We start from the raw sequence: 17684 nt of genomic DNA on the forward strand, positions 1-17684 counted from the left end.
TTATTTGAAAATGAAATAATCTCCAAAATATCATTATTTTTAAAACAAGCCATAGAAAGTTGGTTGCTATTTCAGTTTAATCGACCAGAAAAGACAGAACAAATATTACAACAAATATTATGGTTAAACTCAAATATATTAATTGATTTTTTACGATACAATCTTTGTTTTTGGGTATCTGAGGAGTAAATAGAAACATATTTTAACTTGTTGAAACAAAGTTTAGGGGTAGATTTTTGGATTCCTTTCTCTGCGCATTGAACGAGTGGATTACTCAAATCGATGGCGCCAACTATTTGGGGTATAAAGAAGGATTTTATCTAACAAAACTACACTACATGTTATAGCTGGGACCCTTTGGATGACAAATCAGAGGAAGATTTTCAAAAAGTAAGTGAATATTTAATCGTTATTTGTGTATATATGAAACCTGTGCCGGTGGAAAAATATTTTGATGTGCAGCGCCGTCCTCAAACAATCGCATGGCATGTTTTCGCTGTAATAGCTACTGTAAATCGGGCAGTGCAGTTAGATTAACAAGAATTTAAGCTTTCAGCCGACATAAGACACTTTTTTGTACATAAATAATCATAAATATTATGGATTTTAAACATTTATTTGAATCCCGCTAGCGGGACACCGATCCTTTACAATCTGTAGAAACTATGAGAATACAAAGGCTCAGGACTTTTGTGAAATATCACAGCACAGTTGAAAAATATATGGGTAATAGAATTCAAAACTGGATGGTGTTCAGAGATGGATGGGAGGGGTTGAAAAACTAAATATCTAATGTAAAATATACTGTGTCCAAAAAATGTATATAGTATGTATAAACTGGAAATAGAAGCCTAAGTATTGTTGTCCATTAGTTTACTCCAATTAGGAGAGGGATTGTAGGTTTAGGGAAAAGAATAAAGAGGGAAAATATATATCAAAAATAAAAATACTGAACAAAAATATAAACGCAACATGTAAAGTGTTGGTCCCATTTTTCATGAGCTGAAATAAAAGATCCAAGAAATGTTCCATATGCACAAAAAGTGTATTTCTCACAAATGTTGTGCACAAATTTGTTGACATCCCTGTTAGTGAACATTTATCCTTTGCCAAGATAATCTGTCCACCTGACATGTGTGGCATATCAAGACGCTGATTAAACAGCATGATCATTAAAAACCTTGTGCTGGGGACAATAAAAGGCCACTCTAAAATGTGTAGATTTGACACACAACACGATGCCTCAGATGTCTGAAGTTTTGAGAGCTGTTACCATCGAATTGAATATTCATTTATCTACCATAAGCCGGCTCCAACGTAGTTTAGAGTATTTGGCAGTACATCCAACCGGCCTCACAACCGGAGATCACCCATGGCTGCGCCCCTGATTTCATGTGATATCCATAGATTAAGGCCTGATGAATTTATTTCAATTGACTGATTTCCTTCTAAAAACTATAACTAAGTAAAATTGTTGCATGTTGCAGATTCCGTCTCTCACAGTTGAAGTGTACCTATGATAAAAATTACAGACCTCTACATGCTTTGTAAGTAGGAAAACCTGCAAAATCGGCAGTGTATCAAATACTTGTTCTCCCCACTGTATATATTTGTTCAGTATATTTACCAAATAATATATGGGGGATTGAAAATGACACAGACAATTACATTGATAGAAGCCACAATCTGCAATATTAAAGTTGATCTACCCCTTAAATTAAAAAACTAAAATAATAATAATATATTTTTTTAAATTACTTGGTACTATACACTGCGTGCACAATTATTAGGCAAATTGTATTCCTCGGGATTAATTTTATTGTTGAACAAACACAATGCTCTCAGTCAATCCAAAATGTTACTGAACCTCAAACCTGAATGTTTAACAAAGGAAAAGTGAGTTGTGTCATTCTCAGGGAAATATATAAGTGTGCACAATTATTAGGCAACTATTAGTGTGCACAATTATTAGGGAACTTAATTACAAAAATAATTTCTCTCAACTCATGTCATGCCCTGGCCTTAGTATTATTTGTTTTCTTTATTATTTTAGTTAGGTCAGGGTGTGACATGGGGTATGTGTGTGTTTTGGTTGATTATATGGTATAGGGGGTGTTGGTTGTAGTGTATGGGTTTGTGTTGAGTGTATGTGTCTAGGTATGTCTATGGTTGAGTGTAGGTGTTTAGGAAAGTCTATGGTTGCCTGATTTGGTTCTCAATCAGAGACAGCTGGTTATTGTTGTCTCTGATTGGGAGCCATATTTAAGGTAGCCATAGGCTTTAGGTGTTTGTGGGTAATTGTCTATGTTGAACGTAAGTAGCTTGTGTGTGCACTTTCGTTTGTAGCTTCACGGTCGTTTGTTGTTTTGTATAGTGTGTATAAGTGTTTCGTTTCATGTTCATCTTCGTGGTTCTAATAAAAGAAGATGTATTCATATCCCGCTGCGCCTTGGTCCGTCTCTCCTCCACACGATCGTGACAGAATTACCCACCAAACAAGGATCAAGCAGCGTGATCAGTGGCAACAGGAGCAAGGAACAAAGGATTCATGGACATGGGAGGAGATTTTGGATGGAAAGGGACCTTGGGCACAACCGGGAGAATATCGCCTCCCTCGTGAAGAGCTGGAGGCAGCGAAAGCCGAGAGGAGGCGATATGAGGAGGCAGCACGGAGGCAAGGCTGGAAGCCCGCAAGTACAACCCAAAAATTTCTTGGGGGGGGGCTTAGAGGTCGTGGGCCGAGGGCAGGTAGGAGACCTGCGCCCACTTCCCAGGCTAACCGTGGAGAGCGGGAGTACGGGCGGACACCGTGTTACGCAGTAGAGCGCACGGTGTCTCCTGTACGTGTTCATAGCCCGGTGCGGGTTATTCCACCTCCCCGCACTGGTAGGGCTAGATTGGGCATTGAGCCAGGTGCCATGAAGCCGGCTCAACGCGTCTGGTCTCCAGTGCGTCTCCTCGGGCCGGCTTACATGGCACCAGCCTTACGCATGGTGTCCCCGGTTCGCCTACATAGCCCGGTTCGGGTTATTCCACCTCCCCGTACTGGGCGGGCGACGGGGACCATTCAACCAGGTAAGGTTGGGCAGGCTCGGTGCTCAAGGGAGTCAGTACGCCTGCACGGTCCGGTATTTCCGGCGCCACCTCCCCGCCCCAGTCCAGTTCCACCAGTGCCTACACCACGCACCAGGCTTCCAGTGTGTCTCCAGAGCCCTGTTCCTCCTCCACGCACTCGTCCAATGGTGCGTGTCTCCCGCCCAATACCACCTGTGCCTACGCCACGCACCAAGTCTCCTGTGCGTCTCCAGAGTCCTGTGCATCCTGTTGCTGCTCCCCGCACTAGCCTTGAAGTGCATGTCCCCTGCCCGGTACCACCAGTGCCGGCACCACGCACTAGGCCTAATGTGCGTATCCAGGGTCCAGTATGCCCTGTTCCTTCTCCCCGCACTAGCCTTGAGATGCGTGTCTCCAGCCCGGTACCACCAGTTCCGGCACCACGCACCAGGCCTACAGTGTGCCTCATCCGGCCAGAGCCATCCGTCTCCCCAGCGCCATCTGAGCCATCCGTCTCCCCAGCACCATCTGAGCCATCCGTCTGCCCAGTGCCGTCTGAGCCATCCGTCTGCCCAGTGCCGTCTGAGCCGTCCGTCTGTCCCGAGCCATTAGAGCCGTCCGTCTGTCCCGAGCCGTCAGAGCCGTTCGTCAGTCAGGAGCTGCTAGAGCCATTCGTCAGACAGGATCTGCCAGAGCCGCCAACCAGACAGGATCTGCCAGAGCCGCCAACCAGACAGGATCTGCCAGAGCCGCCAACCAGACAGGATCTGCCAGAGCCGCCAACCAGACAGGATCTGCCAAAGCCGCCAACCAGACAGGATCTGCCAGAGCCGCCAACCAGACAGGATCTGCCAGAGCCGCCAACCAGACAGGATCTGCCAGAGCCGTCAGCCAGCCATGAGCGTCCAGAGCCGTCAGCCAGCCATGAGCGTCCAGAGCCGTCAGCCAGCCATGAGCGTCCAGAGCCGTCAGCCAGCCATGAGCGTCCAGAGCCGTCAGCCAGCCATGAGCGTCCAGAGCCGTCAGCCAGCCATGAGCGTCCAGAGTCGCCCGCCAGCCATGGGCAGCCAGAGTCGCCCGCCAGCCATGGGCAGCCAGAGTCGCCCGCCAGCCATGGGCAGCCAGAGTCGCCCGCCAGCCATGGGCAGCCAGAGTCGCCCGCCAGCCATGGGCAGCCAGAGTCGCCCGCCAGCCATGGGCAGCCAGAGTCGCCCGCCAGCCATGGGCAGCCAGAGTCGCCCACCAGCCATGGGCAGCCAGAGTCGCCCGTCAGCCATGGGCAGCCAGAGTCGCCAGTCAGCCGGGATCGGCTGAATCCGCCAGGATCTACCAGAGACACCGAAGCGGATATTGACAATGCTGGAGTGGGGGCCACGTCCCGCACCCGAGCCGCCGCCATATTAGGGCCCACCCCGGACCCTCCCTTTATATGTCAGGTTTTGCGGCCGGAATCCGCACCTTTTGGGGGGGGGTACTGTCACGCCCTGGCCTTAGTATTATTTGTTTTCTTTATTATTTTAGTTAGGTCAGGGTGTGACATGGGGTATGTGTGTGTTTTGGTTGATTATATGGTATAGTGGTTGGTTCATAAGGGTATAGTGTGTATAAGTGTTTCGTTTCATGTTCATCTTCGTCGTTCTAATAAAAGAAGATGTATTCATATCCCGCTGCGCCTTGGTCCGTCTCTCCTCCACACGATCGTGACAACTCACTTGTTTATTCTCAATTTTTAGAGTAAGTGTAACAGATAAGTAACACAATGACAATTATATAACATTTTTGGCCTTTCAAAAATATTCAGTGACCATTATAGCCACCCTTCTTTTCAATAACTGTCATGAGCCTTCCATCCATGGAGGCTGTCAGTTTCTTGATCTGTTCACGATCAATTTTCACTGAAGCAGCAACCACAGCCTCCCAAATGCTGTTCAAAGAGGTGTATTGTCCTCCCTCACTGTAAATCTCACATTTGAGAAGGGCCCACAAGTTCTCAATAGGATTTAAGTCAGGGGAGGAAGGGGGCCAGGTCATTATTCAGGCATCTTTGAGGCCCTTGCTGGCTAGCCAAGCAGTGGAGTACTTGGATGTGATGGAGCATTGTCCTGCATAAAGATCATGGCCTTCTAGAATGCTGAGGACTTCTTCCTGTACCACTGTTTGACGAAAGAATCTTCCAGAAACTGGCAGGTTTGGGAGTTGAGTTTCAGTCCATCTTCAACCCGAAAAGGTCCAACTACCTCATCCTCAATGATAGCAGCCCATACCAGTACCCCTCCTTCACCTTTCTGGCACCTGACTCGAAGTGGTGCCCCTGTGTCCATTACTGATCCAGCCACGGGCCCATCCATCTGGTCCATCAAGAGTCACTCTCATTTCATCTGTCCATAACCCTTTGAAAAATCTGTCTTCAGGTATTTCTTTGCCCAATCTTGACACTTCAACTTGTGAATCTTATTCAGTGGTGGTCTTGTTTCAGTCTTCTTGACCTTGGCCACGTCTCTGAGCACTTGACACCTTGTACTTCTGAACACTCCAGGTAGGTTGCAGTTCTGGAATATGGTGGCACTGGAGCATAACGGGTTCCTGGTAGTTTGACGTTTAATTCTTCTCAAGTCTTTTGCAGTTCATTTGCGCCTTTTCTTCCCCGTGCGTTTTTTTGCGCCCCAGTTGACTATTCGCAACAAAACGTTTGATTGTCCGGTGGTCACGCCTCAATAGTTTAGCTATTTAAAGAGTGTCGCATCCTTCTGAAAGGCATTTTACATTTTTGGCTTTTCAGTGTCAGTTAAATCTCTTTTTTAGCCCATTTTACCTGAGGTAATGAGAGGCTGCCTAATAATTATGCACACCTTGATATAATGTGTTATTCACTTTCGCCACACCCTCCCTCATTACACAAATACATATCACCTGAAAATGATTAAGTCCAATTAGCATTCAACTTTATATGGTTTGGAGTTGGAAACATGTACATAGAAATAATGATAAGATCAGAATACTCACTTGCCTAATAATTGTGCACGCAGTGTATTAATTTAACAATAAATCTCCTCAAAATATGAGGTCCAATACATTTGTTATTGCGGCGGCAGGTAGCCTAGTGGTTCGAGCGTTGGGCCAGTAACCGGGAGGTCGGTAGATCGAATCCCTGAGCTGACTAGGTAAAAATCTGTCGTTCTGCCCCTGAACAAGGCAGTTAACACACTGTTCCTAGGCCGTCATTGTAAACAAGAATTTGTTCGTAACTGACTCGCCTAGTTAAAAAAATACACTGTCAATAGGCACATCAAATGAATTGATTACTGTAGCCCCAACCAATCTCATTAGTTGATCCTCTTTCATAACATCTTAAATAGGGTTTTTATATGTTACCCCCCCCCCCCCCCCCCGGAGTGCACGTCGATGGAATTGATCAAAAGGGGATTTTTGAAGTATTTATAAGGATCTGAAAGATTCATAAGGGCATGATGATAAAGAACAGTGGGGACGAGAGTGTGTGAATACTGTGCCCCAGTTTCACACTCACACTCAGATTAGGTATTATGTTATGCATAATTATAGTGGAACTGTACTTTAGCAATCAAGTGTATTGTGTAATAGCTCATGTTCAGCCCTTGAAACAGCTTTGAAGGCCCAGTGCAGTCAGAAATGTGATTTTCCTGTGTTTTACAGTTGAAGTCGGAGGTTTACATACACCTTAGCCAAATACATTTAAACTCAGTTTTTCACAGGTCCTGACATTTAATCCAAGTAAAAATTCCCTGTCTTAGGTCAGTTAGGATCACCACTTTATTTTAAGAATGTGAAATGTCAGAACAATAGTAGAGAGATCTAATTCAGCTTTTATTTCTATCATCACATTCCCAGTGGGTCAGAAGTTTACATACACTCAATTAGTATTTGGAAGCATTGCCTTTCAATTGTTTAACTTGGGTCAAATGTTTTGGGTAGCCTTCCACAAGCTTCCCACAATAAGTTGGGTGAATTTTGGCCAATTCCTCCCAACAGAGCTGGTGTAACTGAGTCAGGTTTGTAGGCCTCCTTGCTCGAACATGCTTTTTCAGTTCTGCCCACAAATTTTCTATAGGCTTGAGGTCAGGGCTTTGTGATGGCCACTCCAATACCTTGACTTTGTTGTCCTTGAGCCATTTTGCCACAACTTTGGAAGTATGCTTGGGGTCATTGTCCATTTGGAAGACCCATTTGCGACCAAGCTTTAACTTCCTGACTGATGTCTTGATGTTGCTTCAATATATCCACATAATTTTAGTTCCTCATGAAACCATCTATTTTCTGTGCACCAGTCCCTCCTGCAGCAAAGCACCCCCACAACATGATGCTGCCACCCCGTGCTTCACGGTTGGGATGGTGTTCTTCGGCTTGCAAGCCTCCCTTTTTCCTCCAAACATAACGATGGTCATTATGGCCAAACAGTTCTATTTTTGTTTCATCAGACCAGAGGACATTTCTCCAAATACTACGATCTTTGTGCTCATGTGCAGTTGCAATCCGTAGTCTGGATTTTTTAATGGCGGTTTTGGAGCAGTGGCTTTTTCCTTGCTGAGCGGCCTTTCAGGTTATGTCGATATAGGACTCGTTTTACAGTGGATATAGATACTTTTGTACCTGTTTCCTCCAGCATCTTCACAAGGTCCTTTGCCGTTGTTCTGGGATTGAATTGCACTTTTTGCACCACGTTCATCTCTAGGAGACAGAATGCGTCTCCTTCCTGAGCGGTATGATGGCTGCGTGGTCCCATGGTGTTTATACTTGTGTATTATTGTTTGTACAGATGAACGTGGCGTTTGGAAATTGCTCCCAAGGATGAACCAGACATTTTTCAGTTGTCTTGGCTGATTTCTTTTGATTTTCCCATGATGTCAAGTAAAGAGGCACTGAGTTTGAATGTAGACCTTGAAATACATCCACAGGTACACCTTCAAATGACTCAAATGATGTCAATTAGCCTATCAGAAGCTTCTAAAGCCATGACATAATTTTCTGGAATTGTCCAAGCTGTTTAAAGGCACAGTCTACTTAGTGTAGACTGACCCACTGGAAACTTCTGACCCACTGGAATTGTGATACAGTGAATTATAAGTGAAATAATCTGTCTGTAAACAATTGTTAGAAATATGACTTGTGTCATGCACAAAGTAGATGTCCTAACCGACTTGCCAAACCTATAGTTTGTTAACAAGACATTTTTGGAGTGGTTGAAAAATGAGTTTTAATGACTCCAGTCTAAGTGTATGTAAACTTTCGACTTCAACTGTATATCATATTGTACAACAGCTGATGAAACTAACATTGTAAATGTGTGACAAAATTTGATCAGTGTTATTTCCTGATATTTCCTGGTTGAAAATACTATCTACATAGGACCTTCTAATCAGCAGGTTTGCATGGGCAGGAGTTTCTGCTTTCCATGGTGACATCACCATGCAGTAAATTGGTTAACAGACCAATAACAAAGAGAGTTCCAAACCTCTCTGCCAATAACAGCTCATTTTCAGTTTTCCCAGAGAACGCACAGAGCCCAAAGTTGATTATCCTTTTTATACCATGGCTATAATTTAACACATTTGCTGGTAGAAATGTGTTTATTTGCCGTTAGAAATGTGTTCAACATCCACTGAAGTAGCTACTGTAGCAAGTTTACTAGATAGCTATAGTAGTTGCCTTATTAACACAACAAACATACTTGCTAGTTTATCTAACCAAACCAACAGTCCTAGTTTGCCATTATGAAAATCGAATTTAACAATGCCAATAACGTTTTCAATTTGACTTTTGCTTTCAATACCAGATCAAACATAGAACAAGTAAGAATGAACTATAGCCATTGAATTTTACTGTGCGGATATAATGTGTGTTATAGGGAAATAATGCACGCTCTAGAATGCCCTTCAAGCCAGTATGAGTATTCAACACTGCAATGGTGTAAAGTATTTCATTGTACCCAGAAAGGATTTGATATTGATATCAAAATGACCTTTAACATATAGAGGAGGTACATGAAAACACAACCATGTACACGACAAGAGTACAAGACACAGTTTCTGTGTGGTAGCTCTGTGAAGTGTGTGACCCCAAAAGCCCACAAGATGTGTTCAAGTCTGTTGCATGATTTGTTTTCCTCAGCAGACTGCATGAGTTTAGAGTTCAAGTGAAAACTCCCCCTTAAATAAATACATTGGATTCATGTGCAGATATAGGCTTGAATCAGACGTGGGTTACTTTCAAAGACATTTCAAAGCAAGTAGTTGAATATTGGATTGTATTTGGAAATACATCTGTAAAGTATTGGCATGCATTTGAAAATACAATACACAAACAAGTGTATTTTCAAAGACAAATATTTAAATACTACATGCATTTGAACCCAGGTCTGTTGAGTCCTAGGGGTATTTGAAGTAATGTATTTGAAAATCGTTTTGGCTATTTATAGGAAGTTATTTGAAAATAATTGTAAATACTTCAAATAGAAGTAGCTGAGTTGGCCACATTATTTTAAAATACTCAAATACACAGAAAGCAAGTATTTAAATAACATAATGAAATACCCATGTATTTGAACCCAGTTCTGGCTTGAATACAGTCCAAATGCATGCATATTACCGGCCCATAGTGCACAGCAACGTAGAGCCACATACCAGATAGAATCTCAACCACTCACTGGTATGTGAAGATTATAGACCCGAGGCAGAGACTTGTGCCAGCTCTCAGTTTAAACAAAGAACAATAATTATGGGGCTCCTCTTACCCTAAAGAGAAAATAGATGCAGAACAGAACAATGTGAGATTGCTCGGCTGCATTTGTGATTCATTATTAAATAGTCTCAAGCGTCCTGCTTTTCCAACTCATTTCCATAATGCTTTACATATTATTAGGGAATGGGTTGGCTTTTGGCTGTCTATTATAGTGTTTGGCCAAATGTCATCCTCAAATTCATATATCTTTCACATTCCCCAGCAATCATATGTTTTCTGTGACAGATGTATATTTCATTATTATTTATATATTTCATGTATTATTGTTGGGCCCGTGAAACTTCAAAACAACTGACTATCTTTCTCCTTGCTATCCTCCCCCGACCTGAACAAAGCCTGCAGGCAGAACAGGATATCAAAACATTCATATTCAAATCTGTTTTGGATGTGGGAGGAGGAAGGGTGAAATCGAAAAACTTTTTTTGTTCAGAAAGTTCACACTATTATAGCAGTGAAGCCTGCCTAGTGAGCAAAATTAAATATTTTAGACGTCCATGGACATCAGCGTCGGACGGTGCTTACTGGGTGGTCCCTGATCTATTTGTGACTGTTGCCAACTCCATTGCTGTCATAGTCAAGACAAACACAGTAATAAGGAGTTGGCAAAGGAGCAGAAACAGACTGGTTAGTGAATAGTTCTAATGCGAGACTCAAACCCACTATTCATCTTGAGTCCTTCAGTTCATTACCTAAGCAATTATGGCAAAACCGAATAACCCAAACTTTTTAACAAAGTAATTTATATTGTATATGCATGCTGCACTAATGCTACCAATGTACTAAAACAACTATATCATTTTGATTGAAAGGTTGAATACTTCGATGTGCTACCCTTACGGGAAAAACCCATGATTGCATGGGTGGGAGTTTCTGCATTCCATGGTGACATCACCACGAGGTAAATTAATAGACCAATAACAAAGAGTTCCAAACCTCTCTGCCAATAACAATTTGTTTTCAGTTTTCCTAGAGAATGCATGGCCCCGAGTTTATTATCCTTTTTATACCATGTGTCACGCCCTGATCTGTTTCACCTGTTCTTGTGATTGTCTCCACCTCCTCCAGGTGTCGCTTATTTTCCCCAGTGTATTTATCCCTGTGTTTCCTGTCTCTCTGTGCCAGTTTGTCTTGTATGTTTTCAAGTCAACCAGCGTGCTTTTCCCGTGCTCATGGTTTCTAGTCTTCCTGGTTTTGACCGTACCCGACTGCTTGACCCTTCTGCCTACCCTGACATCGAGCCTGTCTGCCACTCTGTACCTCTTTGACTCAGAATCTGGTTTTGACCTTTTGCCTGTCCACGACCATTCTCTTGCCTACTCCTTTTGGATATAAATAAACACAAAGACTCTAACCATCTGCCTCCTGTCTGCATCTGGGTCTCGCCTTGTGCCCTTATACCATGGCTATAATTTAACACATTTTCTGCTACATGTGTTTATTTACCGTTAGAAATGTGTTCAACATCCACTGAAGTAGCTACTGTAGCACGTTTACTGGATAGCTATAGTAGCTGCCTTGGTAACCAAACAGACTTGCTAGTTTATCTAACCAAATCAACAATCCTAGCTCGCCATTATGAAAATCGAATTTAACAATGCCAATAATGTTTTTAATTCGACTTTTGCTTTCAAAAGCAGCTTAAACATGTAAGAATTAACTATAGCCATTGAATTTTACCGTGCGGATATACTGGGTGTCATAGGGAAATAATGCACAGTCTAGAATTCCCTTCAAGCCAATATGAGTATTCAACACTGCAACAGTATAAAGGCATTTCTTTATACCCAGAAATGATTTGATATTGATATCAAAATGGCCTTTAACATGAAGAATATACAGAGGAGGTCCATGAAAACACAACCATGTACATGACAAGAGTACAAGACACCATTTCTGTGTGGTAGCTCTGTGAAGTGTGTGACCCCAAAAGCCCACAAGACGTGTACAAGTCCGTTGCATGATTGTTAAAAATACACTCAAGAAAAACTAGTATTTTTGTCATAGTGATTGGAATTTGAATGGAATTGACCTCATCATTAGTTTGCACACTTGGGACACAACCACACCTGGGATTTGAACTCACAACCTCTTAGATGACAGCAACTTGAAGTTCCTGCTTCGCTACCAGGTCTGTGGCTGTGACAGAGATCGGCCACAGATTTATTGGCAAGAATACGTTTCGGCACTTTGTTAAAAGTTGCCGGGAATCAAGTCAGTAATTGTACGATTATCTGACAACACCAACTACAAAGTAGCAGTGTCAGGGACACTTGACATTAAGACCTAGATTAAATCAGATCAAGCCTAAAGACACAATATCCAACACCCGCAAAGCTGGTGTTTTGGCAGTGTTGGAGGTGTAACTGAGTTAGAGCTGTCAAAATCGGTGATGTGGTCATTGTCACAAAGCCACACCCGTCCTACTTGCGTTAGAAGTTCAAAACGGGAAAGTGTAGGCAATATAGAAATAGTGACACTCAAATTGAAAACCATTTTTAAAAATAATGAGGATTTCTATCAGCCTTAACGAGCTGTAGATAACATATCCCTTTCCAGTGTTACAACTTGTAAACAAGGCTGCATGGGATTTCGCTTAATGAATGCAGCTCCGTGCAGCCAATTTCCAGGGGGTTGAGTGGTAAAGTGGATTAACTGAAGTTGGGGATCCCTGGTGTCTGTGAGGCACGCCGTTGGGTGCGACCCAGACCCGGTGGCGAGAACTGTCTGTCCTTCTGAATTTTGATGCAGAGTGTTTGCTGGATAAAGTCATGCGAGGGTATATTGTCACGCCTGTTCCCGCTCTTCCTCCCCCTGGCGCTCTCCAGGATTACGCAATCAAGCCACCATCAGTATGCACACCTGCCTTTCCCCGTCACGCGCATCTGCGCTCATTGGACTCAGCTGAGCTCTATTACTTGTGTTATTGCTTTCCCCATATCTGTCTGTTCCCTAGCTCTGTTCCCTGCGTCGGGATTGATGTTTGTCATATGTCCTTGGTTACCCGTGTGCTGACGCCGTTCCTGTCGTGTTCTATGGCCGTTCCTGATTAAATGTTTGACTCCCCGTATCTGCTTCTTCTGTCCGGCGTCACACCTTGCATATATATAAGTTATCCTGTCGGAGATTTTGTTTCCGAACCCACTACAGTGTTTCAGGTGCCAAGTTTATAGTCATGTTGCAGCAGTATGTTGGATGGAGATTCCAAGGTGTGTTTAATTGTGGGGGTGGCCATGTTGATGGGGATCATAAATGTCGTTTGCGAGTGAAACAGATTGAAGTTTCCAGGGCGAGAGCAGTGCAGAAAGTGTCATATGCCTGAGGCAGTGAGGAAAGTAGAGGACACTGGGCAAAGGGCGAGGGTGCCTGAGAGGATCTCTGTGATTAGTAGACCAGTACAGAGTGACCCGAACAATTTCTGCTTTAGTAAGGTTGGCTTCTTGGCTATGGTCATTAATTGTACCGTACAGATGGAAAGGAAATCTCAGAAGATTGACTAGGTAGTAGCAGCAACAGAGACGTCTTTAGGATATCAGAGATTTTAGTGCAGAATAACTAAAGGGGGTTTTGAGAGAAGGGGTTCCAGCCTCCCAGGCTGACGGCCTAATGAAGGATGTGTTGGGGTCAAAGTAATGGGAAGAGGTGGTGGGGTGTGTTGGGCATAGTTTACGCACTATGCGCTTCAGCACTCAGCGGTCCCATTCTGTGAGCTTGTGTGGCCTACAACTTTGCGGCTGAGCCGTTGTTGCTCCTAGATGTTTCCACTTCACTATAACAACACTTACAGATGACCGGGGCAGCTCTAGCAGGGCAGAAATTTGCCGAACTGACTTGTTGGAAAGGTGGCATCCTATGACGGTGCCACGTTGAAAGTCACTGAGCTCTTCAGTAAGGCCATTCTACTGCCAAGGTTTGTCTATGGAGATTGCATGGCTGTGTGGTCAATTGTATGCACCTGTCAGCAACGGGTGTGGCTGAAATAGCCAAATCCACCAATTTGAAGGGGTGTCCACATACTTTTGTATATGTAGTGTATGTAAAGTGACTTTAGGTGTCATGAAAAGTACTTAAAATTAAATGTATTGTTATTATTATTATATGCAGGGTACAATAGAATGGGATATGGGATAGAACAAGAACTCAACACTCCAGTGATGCAGTCAGACATTGTTTTGGCTTTGTCTTCTCTTTTCTCTTCATCGGAACAGTACAGCCACACTGTTTTGGAGTGGAGTACCATACGACTCACTCCCTTACCGGATGACCTCACCACTTCATCAGTGTGGATTAAGTCAATTGTCTCCACCGTAGCTCTGTTCCAAGTTCCAGGAGGAGGGAGTTCAGGAAGGCTCTCTCCCTAAGAAAACACTGTCTGTCCCCTATGGGCCCTGGTAAAAAATAGTGCACTATAAAGGGACTTGGGTGCCGTTTGTGACATAGACACGGTGTACCTTCCTACTTCCTCACCACTCTAGTCTGCTAGTCTAACAAGAGAATGCACAGGGCTTGGGGGAAAGACAGTGTGTAAGTAGAATTTGGAAGTTTCCACAGAGCACATACTGATAAGCATCTGACAGATGACCAGGCTCAATTCAAGTGGGATTGGCTAACAAGGACTCTGTGTGAAGAGAGTGAGAGTGAGAGTTTGTGTTTGCGTGTGTGCCTTGTTTGCCTGCCTGTCTACAAACAGCAGTATACTTATTTATTTATTTTTTAATGCATAATGCAAACTCTCACCACTCCAACAGAAACTATGTCATTCTGGGGATAAAGCCATCTGTGATCCCTATCGTCTGCTGCAGCCCTTATTGAGGAAGAATCCTCATTGTTCACTCAATCCCTGTATCAGACCCATCTCTCAGCCTTACAGTCTCAATCTGACCTTTCAGCCTCAGCTCTCAGCCTTCCTCCCTGCCCGTTTCAGACGAGCTCCAAGGACAATAACCGTGGACAAAGGCGAGAATCACACAACGATGGCATATTTCTCCAGTAAAAAAGAAGAGAAAAGAGAGAATTAGAAGTAAAAACAGAACCAGGTGAAGGAGAGAGAATATCTGAGGGCAACATCTGACCTGATTATAATCTGGTTCCTCTCCATACAGTTCAATGTGAATGAAAGAGAGAAAGAAAAGAAAAATAGAGAAAGACAGGTCTGGAAATAGAACCTGATATACATGCAGACAAATAGTCTCTCGCTCTGAACGTCTCTCTATTAATCTGTTGAGCTTCAGGTTGTATTTCTGTTGGCAGACATGTCAGACTGTCTATCTGTGTGTCTATCTTTGCCTGAAGAAGGTGAGTAGATGCAACTAGAACTCCATACAGTAATGTAGCAGCACAAAAAAATACATTTTTCTACAGATGTAGGATCTCAATTTGAGCCAGTTTGCTAAAGCAGGAAAATAGTCCTGCCACAACAGGAAATGTGAATTATTATGTGGATTATTTTTCGTTAGGGCAAATCAAGTGGAAATTACAAACTTTAGAAGCCTAATTCTCTACATGTTTGCATTTTCTACCTTGCAGGAAAAGAGCAGCACAACACACTGTACCGCACACACAAACCCACACACACAAACCATAAAACACAACACTCATATATTGTGCTTACACACACACACAACACATTCCCTCTTTATCTATTGTCAGTTGACTATCCATTAGTTATTTATGTAAGTTTTACACACGTGGCATGCGGTCGATTTGTAATGATTTTTCTCCTGTGATGAATGGTGGTAATAACAGGGTGCCGCGAGGAAAATGCTGCTCAGTGTGCTCTGTAAGGCCTAATCAAGCCAGGGTGTTATATTGTGTGTGTGTGTGTGTGTGTGTGTGTGTGTGTGTGTGTGTGTGTGTGTGTGTGTGTGTGTGTGTGTGTGTGTGTGTGTGTGTGTGTGTGTGTGTGTGTGTGTGTGTGTGTGTGTGTGTGTGTGTGCCTAATCAAGGCAGGACTATGTATTATGCATATTATTCTACTGGACATGGACCCCATGCCATATTTTTTATCTGGGCTCAGGGTGCCAGCGTGGTCCGCCGTAGGAGAATGACAGCATGACAGCTCAGTTCATTGGTTATAGGGTAGATTGTACATTATTTTGGGGCGGCAGGTAGCCTAGTGGTTAGAGCGTTGGGCCATTAACTGAAAGATGGCTGGTTTGAATCCCCGAGCTGACAAGGTAAAAATCTGTCGTTCTGCCCCTGAACAAGGCAGTTAACCCACTGTTTCTCGGTAGGCCGTCATTGTAAATAAGAATTTGTTCTTAACTGACTTGCTTAGTTAAATAAATACTTTTTTAAATCAATTCTCCATTTAGGCTCACTCTATATCTATCTCTATCTCTTTCTCCCCATTTCCAATTTTTGGGGTTGCCATGACACCCGGCGATAAAAGATAACGGGCTATATTTTAACAAACCTAATGCAATGGGAGATCTTAGTGCTGGCGGTAGCGCTATGCTGTCAAAATATTTTTGCTATTTTCATCATCTGAATTATGGGTGTAGTAGCTGGCGGTGGTGCAAAAAATATTAAATGAACTATTGATGAGGCTTAAAAGAGAGTGAAACAATAACTTGTTTTAAATAGGCTATACAGTTACAGGCACCATCATTTCTCCCCGTGGGCATATAATATTAAATCCCCCATGCAGTCTTTTGGAGTTGAGTTGGACCCTGAAAGCGCCGAATTCCACAGGTGTGAAGACTTCTTTGTTTTGCCATCAAAACAAAAGGCATACAGTACATTATGCATCTTCATTTGTTATATCATTGTTGTACTGTTTTCAATAGGTCACCAGAAGATGCAGGACCAGACCAGCCTGCTTGCATAGTGGACCAATAATGTTTGTACCCTGTTTTGTGCTGCTACCATGTTGTGCTGCTGCCATGTTGTGTTGCTACTACCATGCTGTTGTCATGTTGTGTTGCTACCATGCTGTGTTGTTGCTACCATGCTGTGTTGTCGTGTGTTGCTGCCATGCTGTGTTGTCATGTGTTGCTGCCATGCTGTGTTGTCATGTGTTGCTGCCATGCTGTGTTTTCATGTTGTGTTGCTACCATGTTGTGTTGTCATGTGTTGCTGCCATGCTGTGTTGCTACTACCATGCTGTTGTCATGTTGTGTTGCTACCATGCTGTGTTGTCATGTGTTGCTGCCATGCTGTGTTGTTGTCTTAGGTCTCTCTTTATATAGTGTTGTCTCGCTTGTCGTGATGTATGTTTTGTCCTATATATAATATATAAATATTATTATTTTTTTAAATCCCAGCCCCCGTCCCCGCAGGAGGCCTTTTACCTTTTGGTAGGCCGTCATTGTAAATAAGAATTTGTTCTTAACTGACTGTGAGGCCAGGCTATATAGGGGCAGCTTCCTATTTTCAAATCTTCTCAAAATGACATACTTTAGAAACAAAAATGAATGCAACTAATGACTTGCATTGCTAAATTATATTACACAGCTTTTTAATACATATCATAATAACCAAATGCAACCTTTTAACGGCTGAATCTAGAGAGAAAGCATGACCTAGTTAAATAAAGGTTAAATAAAATGTACTATATAAAACCATCCTGGCCTATACCCTGTCTGCCGTCTAGTCATTGCAGAATGCCATGATTATCTACAGGGCAGACTATTGGCTTCTGCGTCTGAGGCAAAACACATACTTAGTATTACTTTCTGTGTTCGGCCTCTGAGACGCAATGGTCCATGGTATAATCTCCAGTAGCATCACAAAGTCTATATTTCATGATTTTGTGAAATAGACTTTGAGATGATACTGGAGATGATAACTTATTTCAATTCTTCTATTGAGTAAACACTGTTGAACGTAAATAAAGAAACCAGACTGCAATGAAAGAC

General features: G+C 43.1%; 1 long non-coding RNA gene across 1 annotated transcript in view; it reads right to left on the reverse strand.

Moving 5' to 3' along the window:
• LOC139551928 (uncharacterized) overlaps positions 1–10786 on the reverse strand; it is a 225725-nt gene extending 214939 nt beyond the window's left edge. The window contains exon 1 of the long non-coding RNA XR_011670333.1: positions 10762–10786. This is a non-coding gene — a long non-coding RNA (uncharacterized lncRNA). The remainder of the gene's footprint in view (positions 1–10761) is intronic.
• Between the last annotated feature and the right edge of the window lie 6898 nt (positions 10787–17684).

The sequence above is a fragment of the Salvelinus alpinus genome, chromosome 24 (genome assembly GCF_045679555.1).
Source record: "Salvelinus alpinus chromosome 24, SLU_Salpinus.1, whole genome shotgun sequence".
Classification (NCBI taxonomy): Eukaryota; Metazoa; Chordata; class Actinopteri; order Salmoniformes; family Salmonidae; genus Salvelinus; species Salvelinus alpinus.